This window comes from Mesocricetus auratus, unplaced genomic scaffold (assembly GCF_017639785.1).
Source record: "Mesocricetus auratus isolate SY011 unplaced genomic scaffold, BCM_Maur_2.0 Super-Scaffold_2245, whole genome shotgun sequence".
Lineage (NCBI taxonomy): Eukaryota > Metazoa > Chordata > Mammalia > Rodentia > Cricetidae > Mesocricetus > Mesocricetus auratus.
Genome location: NW_024429180.1, coordinates 33,625,265 through 33,641,556, shown reverse-complemented (window position 1 = coordinate 33,641,556; position 16,292 = coordinate 33,625,265).

The following is a 16,292-nucleotide window of genomic DNA, read 5'->3' as shown; positions in this document are numbered from 1 at the left end:
TCATATGGTTCAGAGCTAAGAGATGTAAAGTGTTTGGTACTATTGTGATGCTAGAAAGAGCAAGTACCCTTGTAACATCCTGAAACATCTGCTACATTAAAATCTAGGGAACTTGTTCCCTAGAATCTTAAAGCAGACAGTTACTTAATGAAACACAAATTAATGTCTGAAAGAAAATATGATAACTTTCGATGTCAATAAAGCCACTTATATAAGTTTAAAAGTCCACTCAATTTAAGGATAGCTATAGAGACTATAACATAAAGAATTTTAGTTTAAAATAGTACATTAGTGTTTAACATTGACAAACTTTACTGGGTTAAGATCAATTTTAAGAAAACTAATATACAATCAGATTATTCATGAAGCCAGTGTGATTTATTTTTCATTTTGGAAATACCATATGAGGAATCACATACTGACTTATTAGGGAATACTAAAAAGCATAAAGGTTCATGCTTTTGAATCACAAGTAGAGTTTTAGGATGAAAAACGTTGCCTTCTACTACAGGTTTTCTCATTATCACTCTCAAATTTCCATGTCCTTCCAGTCCATTCTCTGAAGACATGACATAACCCTCAATCATCTCCAACCTGGAACCTTATATCATCTTAGATTATTCACCTCCCTGTGGGAAATGTAGTCAGTTTTCTAGTACTTCATTTCACTTTCTGCTAATGTTCCACACACTTAATTCTCATTCTCCATAAAATAAACCAAAATTGGTTGTCTTTCATAAAGTGGCTGTTTTTTTCTTGCCATAAAATCCCATTTAATGTAATAAAAATAACTCACATTACAATGTATACATTTTGCTCCGCATGATCCTACCTTTAAGTTTTTCATAGGGATTTTCTTTCACTATTCAAAATTTTTTGCTTTCCAAGTTAGAACTTTTATTACGTCAAACACCCTCTGATACGTTTCTTCATCTTCTTTTCCATCTTGTCATTATCTTTCTTTCTTTATTATTCTCTCATACAATACATGCCAATCATAGCCTCCCTTCCCTGCTCTCTTACCAGTCCCTCACTGTACCTCCCCACAACCCTAGATCCACTGTTCCTTCATGACCCTTCAGAAAAGAGCAGGACTCTGAGTAATATTAACCTAACATGGCATAACAAGATGCACTAAGATTTGCATAAACACTCAAATAACAGTTATACATGATGACTCAATAGAAGGAAACATGCATCAAGAGCAGGCAAATAGATAGAGATAACCCCACTCCCACTGTTAAGAGTCTTACAGACACCCCAAGCTAAACAACTGTAGCATGTATACAGAGGACTTAATGCAGACCCATTTGGCAAACTATCAGCCTTAATTTATACTCACATTCCCACCTTCTCCAATCAGAATGTGTGCATCATCCCACGATTAGTCAAGTGTATAGCCAATTCTCTTTTGCTGCTTTTATTTACTGATGGGGGAAGTCCTGTGTATATGTTGATGAATAAATCACTGTTGGCCAATAAGGAAGCAGGACAGGTGGGACTAGGAGTCTAGGAGGATTCTGGAAAATGCAGTGAAGAGAGTCGTTGCCATGTGATCCCAGGGAAGAAAGGACCGGTCAGGATGCTCTCCTCAGAAAGATTAAGTCCTTATAGAAATATGTATTAGTAATTATGGGTTAATAATTAAGTCAGAGCTAGCAATTAAGAAACCATAGCAAATGGCAAGCAGCTTCATAACTAATACAGTATCTTTTGTGTTTCTCACCATTTAATGCAAAAAACAATCTTTCCTGATGATATATTAATCTGTGGGTATGATCATAAATTGTTAAGAATCAGTTTGATACTATGCCCATTTAGCAGAATAATCATATTAGTTTCTTTCTTAGAGCCAATGACCACCTATCTAGCCACAGGTTGTTGGAAATGATAAAGGTGACAAGAACGACTTTCATCTGTATAATGGGCCAATGGGAAAATTGTTGATTACTCTCACAGCATTCATAGTACTACTGACCAGTGGGCATACCTTGTTAGGCCTGCCATCATTGTATTCTACAGAGTTCACAGCTAGGGAAGACTGGTGATTACTTTTCTCCTCCAGTAGAGTGAATATCACCTTCCAGCCCCGCCCTCTGGAAGCTATCCAACATGGTTAAAGCTTCCAAGTGAGTACAAGCTGATTTCTTCACATTCTCCCATTCAAATATGTGATATCATTAGCAATAAACTTTTACTATCAAGTTCTGGGATTTAACCAAAAGTGTTTGCATTTGTATGTAGTATTTGCAGTTCTATGGATCTTCCCTAGCAAGCAATCTCACAGGATATAATCCATCCTTGGCATTGGGCTGTTTATTTGTTAGTCTGCGATATCTAAGAGTGTCACTGTTGCCTCGTTACAGTGCAACTTTATTTCAGCTCTTTATATGTGTGTATGTATGTATTTTAGTAAGTTTCTGTATAACTTTTTGAAATGTCTGTAGGATTAGTTATCCTGCCAATCTTTTGTACTCTTCTCTCCCAACCCAGAAGCCATTTATCCTATCAATTTTACTATTCTTCTTTATCCCTTCATGGCACTGCATCCTATCTCACTTCTCTTGAAATCCACTATGACTCCTTAATGATTTCTTTATCTCTATGGACAATTCAAATGAAACACAGCATTTACACATTGAGAAATGTTCAATATGTGTGTCTTTTTATTTTTTCAATAAGTAGGTGTTTTGTTCAGCAATTGGTATTATGATCAGTTTTTGGAGAGCAACCAATAGTTTTGGCAATAGCTGAATAATATGGTGATTTAAATAGGACTCCTTTTGTCCAACAACCCAATTAGATAAAACCCATTTCTAGCACAAGGGTATGGTGATATATTATTTATGATTCAATACAGCCACTGGTGGTCAAAATGCAAATCTAGCCACAGCCATAGACCAGATAGTAGTGATACTTACCTTTAATCCCAGCAGCCATATTATCTAGCCATAGAGGCCAGGCAGTGTTTGCACACACCTTCAATACCAACACTAGGGAGGGACAAAAGGAAAAAGCAAAGGGTCTCATGTAAGATTTAGTTTTCAGACAGGGGGAGCAATTGCCTCTGAGGATTTATGAAGAGTATTGTCTCTGATGATTCCTGGTGGCAAGATTGCCATTCAGATTGGTAGAGTCAAAAGCTACTGTCTTGGCTGCTTTGCTTTACCCATCGTTGGCTTGAACCTCAACATTTGTCTCTGGGTTTATATTAATCATGCTTCACTGGAGTTTCACTTAGTGTCAAGAAACTTCATGTTGGGACTTTGTCTTCCCTGTTACTTGGTGGTTCCATTTACATTTCTTTCATATGGACATGTATTTTAAGAAACTTCTACTGTTTAGTGTTCTGTGTCTCTTGTGGCCCTCAGTGTTACCCATCCTTCCCCATATTCCCTCCCTTATGCCTTTCTGCATCCCCCTATTTTATTAACAGATAAGTAGCAGTCCATTGATTATGTGTATCACATTTAATTATCTATTTATCAGCTGATAGGCATCTAGACTCTTTCCATTTTTGGACATTATAATTACAGCAGCACACATGGTACCAGAAAAATGGGCATATGAATTTTTATTGTGAAAATGGCATTGATACCAAAAACAATCTACAGATTCATAGTATCTAAAATTCCTAAAATTCTTGCTACCATCAGAAACCCATAATGTACTCTTAGGAAGCCACTAGCTTCCAGCCATACAAAAATCAAGAATGTAAACAGATAGGACCCAAGCCTAGAAACCTTTTCTGTAAGCAGCCTATTTGATGTGTCTGTAAACTTGTTTTAAGTGTTTTGACTTGGACTTAGAGTCTCATGGGTATACACTCAGAAGTGGTGTAACTGAATCATGTGGTAGATCTATTTCTAGCTTTTTGAAGAACCTCAATACTTATTTCTAAATTGGCTGTACTTATTTACACTCCTACCAGCAGTGAATAAATGTTCCCTTTTCTCCCACATTGATGCTAGCATTTGTCATCATCATTTTTTTATGCCTTAGTCACTCTGACTGTGGTAAGATAAAATTTAAAATATTTTTAAGTTGTATTTCCTTGGGATATAAGGATGCTAAACATTAAAAAAAAATATATTGCTCAGTCACTTGCATTTCATCTTTGAAAGCCCTCTGTTAATTTTATGCCCTGAATTTTTCTGGGTTGTTTATTAATTTGGGTTCTTTTTTGAGTTCTTCATATATTTAAAATAGTAGCTCATTGTCACATCTACAGCTTATGAAGATTTTTTTCCCATTCTCCATGCTTCCTCCTCTCCAAATGGTGTTGTCTTTTTCTCTATATTAAGTTTCATGGTGTCTCATTTATGAATTGTTTGTAATGTCTACACTATTGGGGTCCTTCTCAGAAAATTCTTTTCTGTGCCAGTAAATGCAAACATACCACATACTTTCTATGTTTCTGCCCAGGGTGGAAGATGGGGATATAGTTTCATTCTTTTACTTGCAACAACTCAGTTTGACCAGCACTGTTTGTTGAAGATGCTCTCTTCAATAAGTATTCTTGACATCTTTGTCAAAACTTAGGTCTCTGTAGTTCTGGGTCTTGTAATTTAAGAAAAGCAGCATTCGAGAGAAAGATGTCATGTGACAAGGATCAAGCAGAGGGTATGATTTTTTTATTACTGAAAGGGATCATAAAAAGTTGGAAGAGGAGGGGGGAGACTGGACTCTAGGGGGACAGTAGCATCAGGAGAGAGAGGGAGACAGACAGACAGACAGAGGGAGAGAAAGAGGTAGAGAGGAGGATTGGAGGTTAGCAGGGCCCTTTTAAAAAGGAACATAGTGAATGTATACAGTTGGTGCTCTTAGTGACTGCAGTTGAGCAAGCTAGTGGCTTCCTAAGAGTACATTATGGGTTTCTGATGGTAGCAAGAATTTTAGGTAGGAAGAAGCTCTCAAAAGTGCTAAATTTGTTCAAGATAATTTGGCTTTGTCTGCTACATTTATATTGTACATAGTCACAAATAGCAGTAATGTGGCCTTATATAACCTTTTGCACTGAAATTCTCTTTTTGCTTCCTGCGGGAACTTCACTTCATAGAAGCCTTAAGTTTTTAATCAAATTCTCCAGTTTCACATGGACACTTGTTATGCTTCTTCCCCTTTATGAATCATTTTTTCCTGCTGTCCATAGCCACTGTCCCTGTCTCTTTTCTGGATGTCAAGCAATCCTGAACAAACCCAGAGGATCCATTCCTCTTTAAGTCTTCCTCCCTGTCAGGACCCATAAAGATGACTCCAGTCCATCTTGTCTCAAGGTCAGAGAATTTAAAACTGTCTTTACTAAGTCATAAAACCTAAAAATCTAAGGCATGGATACTGTAGGATGTTTTGATCTTGCTAGAGGATATGTTATCTAAATAACAATAGACTTGGTCTGAGGTGTGGTTACTCTTGACCCTCAAGGCCTGATAATGGGAACTTGGTTACCAACTGTTTGGAGGATTAAGGAATGAAAGTCTGTTTGTTCCTTATACATGATAAAGAAGTCTTTCCCTCATGTGCCCCTTTTGGTTGGGTTACTTAAGAATGTTACAGAATAAACTTGGGGAGGCCATTGTTCACTGGATGGCCTCCCAACTCTATCCTTTGACTCTTGACTTTTTCTAAGAGGCTTTACCTGCCTTTTCACAATCCACACTACATCTTTTCTGGTGCAAACCAGGCAAGTCGCTGGATTTGAAGGAAGCACCACAAAGATAGGCTTAGGGCAGATTGGAGCTACAACGTGGGGTACTACAGATGACTACAACATCTCCCCATTGTTCTCTCTCTCTCTCTCTCTCTCTCTCTCTCTCTCTCTCTCTCTCTCTCTCTCTCTGTGTGTGTGTGTGTGTGTGTGTGTGTGTGTGTCCCTCTCCTTTTGAGGTCAGGAGGGTAAAAAGAAAACTTTCACCCATCACCCTCTGTAATTTTTCTTTAAACTTTTCTCAATAAAGGCCAGAGTCCTTCAACTGTTGGTCTGCCCTCACTCATTTTATATTTACTTCAAATTCTGCATTTGGTACACTTCCAACACTTCACTAGAACTGCTTCTATCTGGCTCACCATAACCTGTAGGCTGCTAACTCAGTCAGGAACTTAGAATATACAAATCATCTCACTATATTTTAATTCATTTTAGATTTACTTTAGGTTTTGATGTTTGAAACACCAATTGATTCTGAAATATAATATGATCAAATTTGCAAAATTATAACCTTAGGAAACAATTATTGATCTGGAATGAGTGGCTTCTGACTCAGGATCCTATATCAAAGTGCAATATTCTTTTTATTTGTATGTGCATGTGTGTGTGTGAGGAGGGTTGTGGATTATTGCTGTCAGAAGTGGAAGTTCCACTTGAAGCTGGAGTTAGAAGTGGTTGTGAGCCAACTGAAGCAGTGCTGCCGACTGAGTTACAGTCTTACAAGACCAGCATGTGCTGTTAACAGCTAAGCCACCTCTCCAGCGCCTGCTCACACACACACACACACACACACACACACACACACACACACACACACACAGTTAATTTAATTATTCATGGTTATTTGCTTTCACTTGATATAAACTATTTTTATAAACTATATTGAGAATAAAGGCCCAATTGTTTAAAATTATTAATAATTTCAGAAATCTATGAATATCACAAGAAGCTAGGGCGAGACGTTTGTCTTGTGAATGTCCAAGTCATGACAAAGAGAATATACATCACAAAAACTATGTTAAGTCCTGTAAATCAACTCATGTAAAATATAAGAGGAAAACACTGCAAAGATAAAATTCCATCTGTTCTCAAAGAGGATTTATTAGAAAAAATGTCAAATATTAATCTCTGAAATATCTCTGAACTCATGTGAAGAAATAGATTTTTTCTTCATCCATATTATTCCTCTTCCATTGATGAATGAATTTTTGATTTGAAAATTATGCCTAAGAAAATTTTGCATCTATAGTGATTTCCCATTAATTATTTCAGTGCTAAAATGCATCATAATTTGCTAGAAGAAAGAGGGTGCTCAGGGACCAACTTCCCAGAAAAGGTGACAACTCAGCTAAGATTTGAAGGAGTGCAAACCCTTCAGAAAAACACAGGAAACCTGTGCTACCTGGACAGGTAAGGCAAGCACAGCCTGCAGAGACTGGTGTGTCACGGAATGTATGGGCATCCAGAACCAGTTTTAATGAATCGCTTGTTTAGACTTCTAAGAATATAATCAACAGGGAAATGGTTCTAAATTCTTGGGAGGAAATGAAACAGTTTGGAAGAACAAGGACAGCAGGCTGCGTTCATGATTTCAGTGGTGGAACACACCTGGGAGGCAGCTCCTAGTACAGACAGAGCTGGTAGTTTCAAAGATGTTATGAGTTCCGTTATAATTCTATCTCCTTCCTACTTCACTCTCCCCTTTCCTTCCTCCTCTCTGTTTTTCCTTCTTTCCCACTTTTCTTCATGTTCAGTGTGATACACAGTCAGGCACTTACTGTAAAGGAACAATGGTAGAACCGAACAGACCTAATCTAGGTGCAACTCCCATTGCTGGGTTCTAATATCTGCATTTATTTTAGGATAAAACCCTTGTAATATTAAAAATGTTTGATTATATGCACTTTAGTCTCCTTTCTGATGCAAGTCCTGTTTTCTATACATACTCCTGTTACATACATACCAGATTAAGGACTGTTTGTTCTAGATTGATGTGACATATTTCTCAGAGGCATAAGAAATTAATGAAAAAATAAGGTAACTTATCATAGAAGTGATACAGAACAATGGGAAGTTGTTAGCTGTCTTGTAATTTGGATATGTTTTTATAAAATCAGAGAAGATTGTTTTTCTGCAATCTTCCTTGGGTACACACACTAATTTTCTCAACCAATTATGAATTCATGAAATGTATAAGCTTTTTCATTACTCATCATTATTCATTAAGTACACTTATATAGAGAAGCCAGATTTTTATATTTTAATTACTAGTGCTTTTGCCTGTTACTTAAGAAGGGGAAGTACAAAAGTAGGGGAGGATGTCCACTCTCAAATTTAAACACACTGAACAATAATCTTCCAGAGAAAGTAAACCTACGTTTTACTTACTACTCTTTTGTAGCAGCTTGGGCTTCTTAAAACATAGACCTGTTTAATGGTCAAGGTATAAACTTCCATTATAAGATGATATCTTTACTTTCATTTTCCCAAAGCAGGATCTATCCATAATTGTTTTGTGTGTCCATTCACACTTTTCCCTATCCTAAACTTATTTTTCTTTGTAATAAACATTTTTGTGTCTACCTGAAGTAGTATGACCGGTGTGAGACATAATCGACAAATCCTATAGCTTTGCAAATCTCAATACGTTAGCAGTGCAAATAAGAAAGGGAGAAGCCAGAATGAAGATGGCATAGATTGCTGGCAGTATGCCTCAGATGCAATGGCCAGGAAAACAAATGAGGGAGCCATTTGGATGTAATTAGAGAGCAGGAGGCAGAGAAAAGAAAAGAAAAGTCTGGGGAATAAGGCACAGATGATGCTTCTGTCCTCTCGTGTCCCCAGATCTTTCAGTCTGCATTTCCTGCCTGTTCTCTTCTGTGACAATACATGTGGACACCCACTGAAATGTACTCAGCCTTGAGATTATTAATAATTTCAAAATTGAAACCAGCTGCACACGAAATATTGTAAACCAAATGCTAGAATCAATTCTCTTGGTTTTCTTTATCTCCTATTAAGACATTTATCTCATTAAGTTCTACTTTTATTGCAATGTCCTTAACTAAACTCTGATCTTCAAGGCATTGTTTCGCTTGAGTATTTTAAAAGAAACTCTCTGTGGGGTGGTTGACAATTAAATTATAATTTCATTTCATATATCAACATAGTGTTTAAAATGTTCACTAAAAACATTTGACACTTGAAATAATACTCATTACCTATATTTATTCTCTCAATAAACATTTGGTAACAGCTTCTGAAGGTACAAAGCATATGGCCCTGGAATGTTTATACTCCTGTGAACCTTTCTCTGTCTTTGTGTATAGGATGGAACAGACAGAATAGAAATTAGAAGGGGACTGGTATTTGAATGATATGAACATGGATTACGGCTTTCCTCTTTTATGGGATTTTCTGTAGTGCTAGCTATTTTCCAGGCTCACTCTATGTGAACATTTGGGAGAAATGTGGTTAATAGATAAGGGTGAGGAATTCTCCAAAACTTAATACCAATAGTTATAAGACATAACTTGTGAACAAAGACATCAAAGACATTGTCCTTGATAGATGCGCTCAATTATTTCATTTCAATTTTTATTATTATAACTGCAGTGTGTGTATGTATGTGTTTGTGTGCATATGTGTGTGTGTGTGTGTGTGTGTGTGTGTGTGTGTGTGTGTGTGTGTGTGTGAGCTTGTGTGGGTAGGACATGTACTACACAGCATAGATGAGGGAGTTAGAGATAAACTCTGTATACTCAGTCCCCTCTTTCCATTTTACCCAGGTACCAGGGATCAAATTCAGGTCATCTAATTGTGTAACAGGTACCCTTAACATAGTGAGCCATCTCAATGGCCCAATGATTTTAGTCTTCATCAATTTGAATAATGTGTTTCATTTCAGTTATGTAAATAAATCACGTAAGTAGTGAGGGAGTTTTGAGGTTCTTTGATAGTAATTATGTTTTAGTTTACTTCAGCTTTATGCCTAGAATTCACTTTTGCATTGTTTTATACATACTTCTTAAATTATTTACAATGGAAAGACAATAAAAGAAAAGATAATTATTTTATTTTATTTTATTCCTTCTTTTTATTGATGGTTTGTGTCTTTGACGTCATGAAACTTCAGCCCATTCATTTTCCCACCCCATCAGAGCTACTCTCTGTCCTTGCAACCTCCCATAAAATAAAATAAAATTTAGGAGGATAAAAGAACAAACTAGAGAAAGATAAAATCTATCTTGTCACAAAAGCTGTAGTGTGACACAGCAAGTCACACAGTGAACCATTTTACCCATGTATCTTTGCAAGTGTTCATTGCAAAGTCTGGTTTTAGGCCTCTGGTTTCGGTTATACTATCTATTCTGGGTCTTCACTGGAACACCTCCAATTCTGTGCTGTGGCGATCCTACAAGTTTGTCTGCAGGACTGGACCCTTCACCCTTCACATGCTCCAGCAGATCACAGATGGTGTGGATGTTGGGGTGGGCCAACACATAACCCTGACTCCAGTCTGGGCATGGGTGGTTGCAGGGTTGGTCAGCCTGACAGCTCACCCTTGACATTACCACCATAGTAAGCTCCCCTGTATGGCCCTGGTGAGTTGATCCCTTGCAGGAATGAGCAAGTGCCAGGGCCAGTTCTCCTGCTTTCATGTCCTCAGAGTAGTATCTCTCACATCTACACCTTCAGGGAATGCTCTACTCTTTTGTAGAGCATAAGGGCCATTCTCCTGAGTACAGGAGCTGATAAGAAACAGGGGCAGCTTGGGAGCTTTCTAAACATTCTGATGAATGGTCTGGAGAGATTGTTCAGTGGTCAAGTGTAATTATTGCTCTTTCAGAGGATCTGGGTTCAGATTCAGAACTCATATCCAGTGGCTCACTATTGTAATTCCAGTTCCAGGGAATTTGATGCCTTCTTTGGTCTACACTAGCATTGTATGAACATGGGTGGTGCACCTGCAGATATGCAGGGATATACACATATGCATCAAATAAACAAAAACATTAACCATGATTTTCATCTTTAGATCACACAAATGAAATGGGAACTCGAGGAGAAACCAGGTATTATTTTGTTGTTATTTATTTCTTTTTTAAAATGCTGAGGGCTATTTCAGCATACAAACTTGAAAACCCATCTTACAACCATGAATTTTCCCCTGGGTGTCTGGAAAAATCATCAAAATATATTGCTAAGTTCCTGATTCAAAAATTCTGGGATTGACTGTAGATTATGTATGTTTCTGGGTGCTGTGTATCTGTTAATGTGTATGTCATATATGGTGGAATAAGGTGATAACCAACACTTATCTCCTTGTCAACATGCTAAAAACTCTAGTCTTTTCCAAGTACCAGTTTCCTGTCACACCAATTCAGAATTGTGAAAGCTCATCAGTGCTCCAAGCCCAGAGAAGCTTGAAAACATTCAGAGAAGAGATTCTAATGTCCTTGATTGCTCAATTTACAAACCGTCCATCTTTTGGAGTGAAAATCTCTTTCACCCAAACCTACATGCTATGTTTTTGGTTTATTTTTTTAAGTATTGAGAGCTTTGGGGGAGTGATTTTGTTCAGGAAGGCAGAGCTATCACAAATGAGGCTAGTATTCATTCTGACAAATGAGGACACAGCTGGATGGAACCATGTATGAGAAAGCAGGCCCCCAGCACTATAAAACTGTGAGTATGTGATTTGCCATGTCTAGCTTTCAGATCTGTGAGAAGCAAATTTTCTTGTTCTTTAACCACTTAATTGATGGCATAGCCATATATCCTAATAACACTTGCAGAGCATACACACCTGGGGAAATTGGGCTTCACAATCATGAGGAGGCAGTATCGGCACATTGCTCACTCATGCTTAACCAATAATTAAACCTGATCAGAGAGAAAAAGCTAGTTAGCAGAGCTTTACAAAATGCAGTATTTTCATAGCCTAAATTATTTTTAAAAGAAAGTATTCTGGCCAGAGCTGCTCATCTGCCTAGTGATAACTACACAGATTATGAGAAAGGCATGCTCGCTTTGTCTCTGTCTCTCTATCTCTGCTTCTGCCTCTGTTTGTTGCTCTGTCTCTGTCTCTCTCTTTCTCACTGTGTGTGTGTGTGTGTGTGTGTGTGTGTGTATTTGTATTTCAGGAGGACATTATGTAGAATTCAAATACTTAACTCTGCAGTTAATTATCCAATTTCTTTCAGGAATGTGTCATGGACTATCTCATAGGTCCTCTCTGCCTCCCTGTCCCAATTTTTTCTCTATTCACTCTGTGGACATTTTATTCTATTTTCTTCTGTTTGCATTTTATATATATCTGAACCGCTGTCCTCATTTTGGCTCTGTATAAAAATGTATGAAAAAGCACCCTTCGGTTATCAAAAATGACAAAGAAAATGAGAAAGAATTATGCATGCTTAAGAAAGAAATCTGCCTTCTTCTAAAAAGAGGAAAAACTTGTGCTTTGTGCTCTAGCTTATCAGGGAGAAGAGGTCTCACATCAATCCAAATGCACTGGACTACGCTGGCAGGATGATAACTTTTATTAGTACACAATGAGTTCTGTAATATGTGTTAGTTATGAGATGTGTGGCAGGAAATGCTTTGTTTACACTTAATGCAATCTAAAACAATGATTCTAATGAAGGCCATCTTCTGCTATACATGTATTGTATGTACTGTGAAATATTTGAGTTGGAAATAGGGCAGATAAAAAGATGGAATAAAATGGTTTCTGGAGAACAATTTCCAAGATGATTGGGTTTCTTTTTGAGAATTAGAGATTATATATCATTTCAGAGAATCTATCATTTAAGAAGACTCATCAGATGGAAACATGGGAATTTTTATGCAATGGTATAAAAAGACAGACATTAACATATAGCTTTTTCTTAACTCCAGCAACCACTATATGAAATCTCTTCATGCCTATTCAACTTATCTCAATTACAAACATTAGTCATTGAGTTTATCTCATCCTATATTGTGTCTGATTTGGATACTCAAATACAATGTTACTTATGTCAACACTAATCAACCAGCAAAAGCTTTCACAGAAATAAAAACAACTGCAGCTCTTTGTGTAATACTGTGATTTCATTAATGTGAGTACATTTATCCAGCAGTGTTGCAAGTCTCTCACTTTATTTTCTATTTCTATTTGTGTCACTTATTCTAAGAGTTTTTTAATTTTCTTCTTTTAGAAAATAATTAGGCATGTGTTTAATGCTTTTATTTTGCAGAGAACATTTCAAATATCTGCTGTAATGTTTATTCAAATACAATGTTGGAGTTTTTATGAGTCAGATAAACTTTCTTATTTGTGGACTGCTCTTGTACTTTTTTTTAAGGACAGTGTAATATTTTTGGTGAACACTGCCTGTACTACTGGTCATACAGTTTTAACATAGCAACTGAAAGGAACAGTTGGCATCTCTGCTAGGAAATTTTCTGGACTATATATGGCAGGAAAATCTTCCTTGGTCAATTGTGTAGTGATGTAAATGTACTTTTCCCTTTGTCATAATATATAACATACTGACAGGAACCACATATTAAGGCATTGACAACTTTACAGTAATAGTCTGCCTCCTGGTTAGAACAATAAATAGATTGTGAAATATTTTGCTTACTGTGTAGAGTAACAACATGACAACTGAGTATTCATTAGGAATCTCAAAGGGTAAGAATAAAATACAATATATTTTAGAGTTCCTCACTCACAGTTCTAAGAAAGAGTTTACATATCTTCTGAGACATTGCCATTTCACCATCATGTAAATTCATTAGTACAGTCCTTTAGACGTTCTCTTTAATTAAAATGGAAACTTTGATATGTCATGGAAACTTGAAGAGCAAGTCCTGACTCAGACAAAAAAATGAAGTTTATTTCACTCAAGTTCTATTAGACTAATATTCAAAAGTATCATACAATCCACCCTATTCAGATATTCTTAACAGAAATTTGGGCATTCAGATGCTGAATTTCTACATTGACAAAGGAGGCAGGTATACATTGCATTGCATTTTATGTGGAAATAGTCTTTTAAAAGGTAAGTTTGAGAGATTGAACACATTGTAGAATGTTTACTGTTGCTCAGTTTGAGCTCACCATTCAATGTAAGTATTTAAGTAGAGGCCAAATGCAGGTTCCAGAAGTTCTTGTACTGAATATTTCAACTGCTACTTATAAGGAAAATATACAAAACAGAAATTTTATTTAGTTTTTCACAAAATATATTTTCATTTTGGTGTTTTCCCTCCCTGATCTCCTCCCTACATTCATAACCATCCAACTCCTCCCCCATCAACCACACAAAATTTCTGTGAAAACAAAAAAAGCACACTTAATAAGCAAAAACTTATACAAGCAAGCAAGTGAACAAGCAAACAAAAAACAAAATAAAAAGTCCAGAAAAATATGGAGTTCATTTTGTGTTCGTTAAGTACTCCTTGACAAATAGTCTGTCCTGAAATGTGGTGACACTCTATTGGAGGAAACTAAATTTCTTTACCCAGGCACTTTGGTTAGTGTTGAGATATCACTGGTTAATTTGCAAACAGGGAAAGATTTTGGAGCATGCAGTCTTAAATGGATATATTCATCAAACCACTCTGATTAAGACTCAGGGATCTATGGGTAAGAGGAAGAGGGATGATAGTTTCTTAAGGCAGAGGTGGTATATTACCCCAGCTTTTTCTTCCACACACAACAGGATGAATGTTAACATATACATGTGTGAACTCTTAGAAACTGTGGCAACCTATACATGACCTGCACCTGTTCAAGCCTGACGAAATTCCAAATCTGAGAAGGGGAAGTGAAAATAATATAAAACTTCTAAACTGTTGAAAACAAATGACAAATAGCATCGTAGACGATAAAGAGTTTGGGACAACATCTTCTATACAGGTCTGCCTAGTCTGTGCCTATATACATCAAGCTGGATTTGAATATGTGGTAATTGTGTTGTCTCTGCTTCCAAATACTGAGATTAGAGGCCTCCACCACCATGTCTAGCCTTTAGAAGAGTTGATTTCAGCATGTGGCTTAGAATGATCAATGCCAGTATTTGAGTTTGAAAACTTGATAAGTCTATAATTTAAATTTAAAAATGTAGAAAAGTAATTTCTTTTATATAAAGCTATAGATTAATGAAAGAAAGTGCATAGATGACTTTCTGGGAGGAAAATATCATTCGAGAAATTGTTTTTATTTTCAGAATTTAGTTTTTGGCAACAGTGATGGTTAAACCCAACGACTCAGATATGCTGGGAAAGCACTAAACTATGAGGTACAGCTGCAGCCTGTTCAATCATACTTTTAAAAGCTGTATTCAATGAATTGTCTTCCTTGATTTATTTTACTCATATAGCTGCAGTATTTTTTTTGTTTTTTTGTTTTCTTTTTCCTTGTTTTTTCGAGACAGGGTTATCTGTATTGTTTTGGAAGCTGTCCTGGAACTTGCTCTGTAGACCAGGCTGGTCTCAAACTCACAGAGATCTGCCTGCTTCTGCCTCCCGAGTGCTGGGACTAAAGGCGTGCGCCACCAATGCCCGGCTGCAGTATTTTTTTGTATAGCTTATCTACAGTTGTTTTTCTGGAGGAATTTTTGTTCATAATGAATACATATACAATCAATGTATTAATATTAATATCCTCCATTATATTTCACTAGATAATATAGCATTAAAATAATATATAGTAGTATTTCAAAGACTTGTCAAGCTCTGCTTTATGCTCCAGTAAACTAAAAGTTCACATTGCCAGAAAAACACATTAAGAAAACACAAGGACTAATTTGAAATGGAAGAAAGTATATTTGCAAAAGGAAAATCAGTGTTAATCTTGGAGCATAGTTACAGGGTTATTTTTACATTCTCTCGGTCAATTAACATAATGATTGTATTTTACTTGTTTTGAAATGCAAATTTATCTTTTTCTGAGGAGATTGTTTGCTTCACAGTGTCCAATACATATATTTCTTGCTTTTTAAAGAAACATTTGTCTTAGAAGTTATAAAGAATTCAGTTTTCCTAAAGAAAATCAGAAATAAACGTTATACTTAAAAATGTTCATCATGTCCATGGAAAGTACTTACTGTTTATTTTGTAATTCATATATTGTAAATATTGTACTATTAAATCATGTTTTAAATTTGTAACGCATACCTCTATATAGTATCTTGTTGCCATACGGTCCTTACCTGTTTGGAGTAGAGGTGTTTACTGGGAGTCACAGTGGAAAGTAGATGGGAGAGTTGTAACTCTCACCTTATTTACAAAGAGTTTTATTGTTATTTCAAACTAAAGAATAATTCTTAAGAAAATAGAAGGGAGTTTACCTCTATGCCCAGCATAATAACCTACTTTTAAAGGCACAAATCAAATACATTGGCTACATTAATGAATAATGTATATTTTATATTGTGCTTAGTTTCACTAAAGTTTCAGAGTTTTATACTATAAAATGCAAAGAAAAGATCATGACCCCAAACCCTTTAGAAGCGAATGAACTGAGTTTCTATGCTCCTGAAAGTAGCCATTCAGGATGTACCTTAATATTTGTCCTGCCACCTGTAAC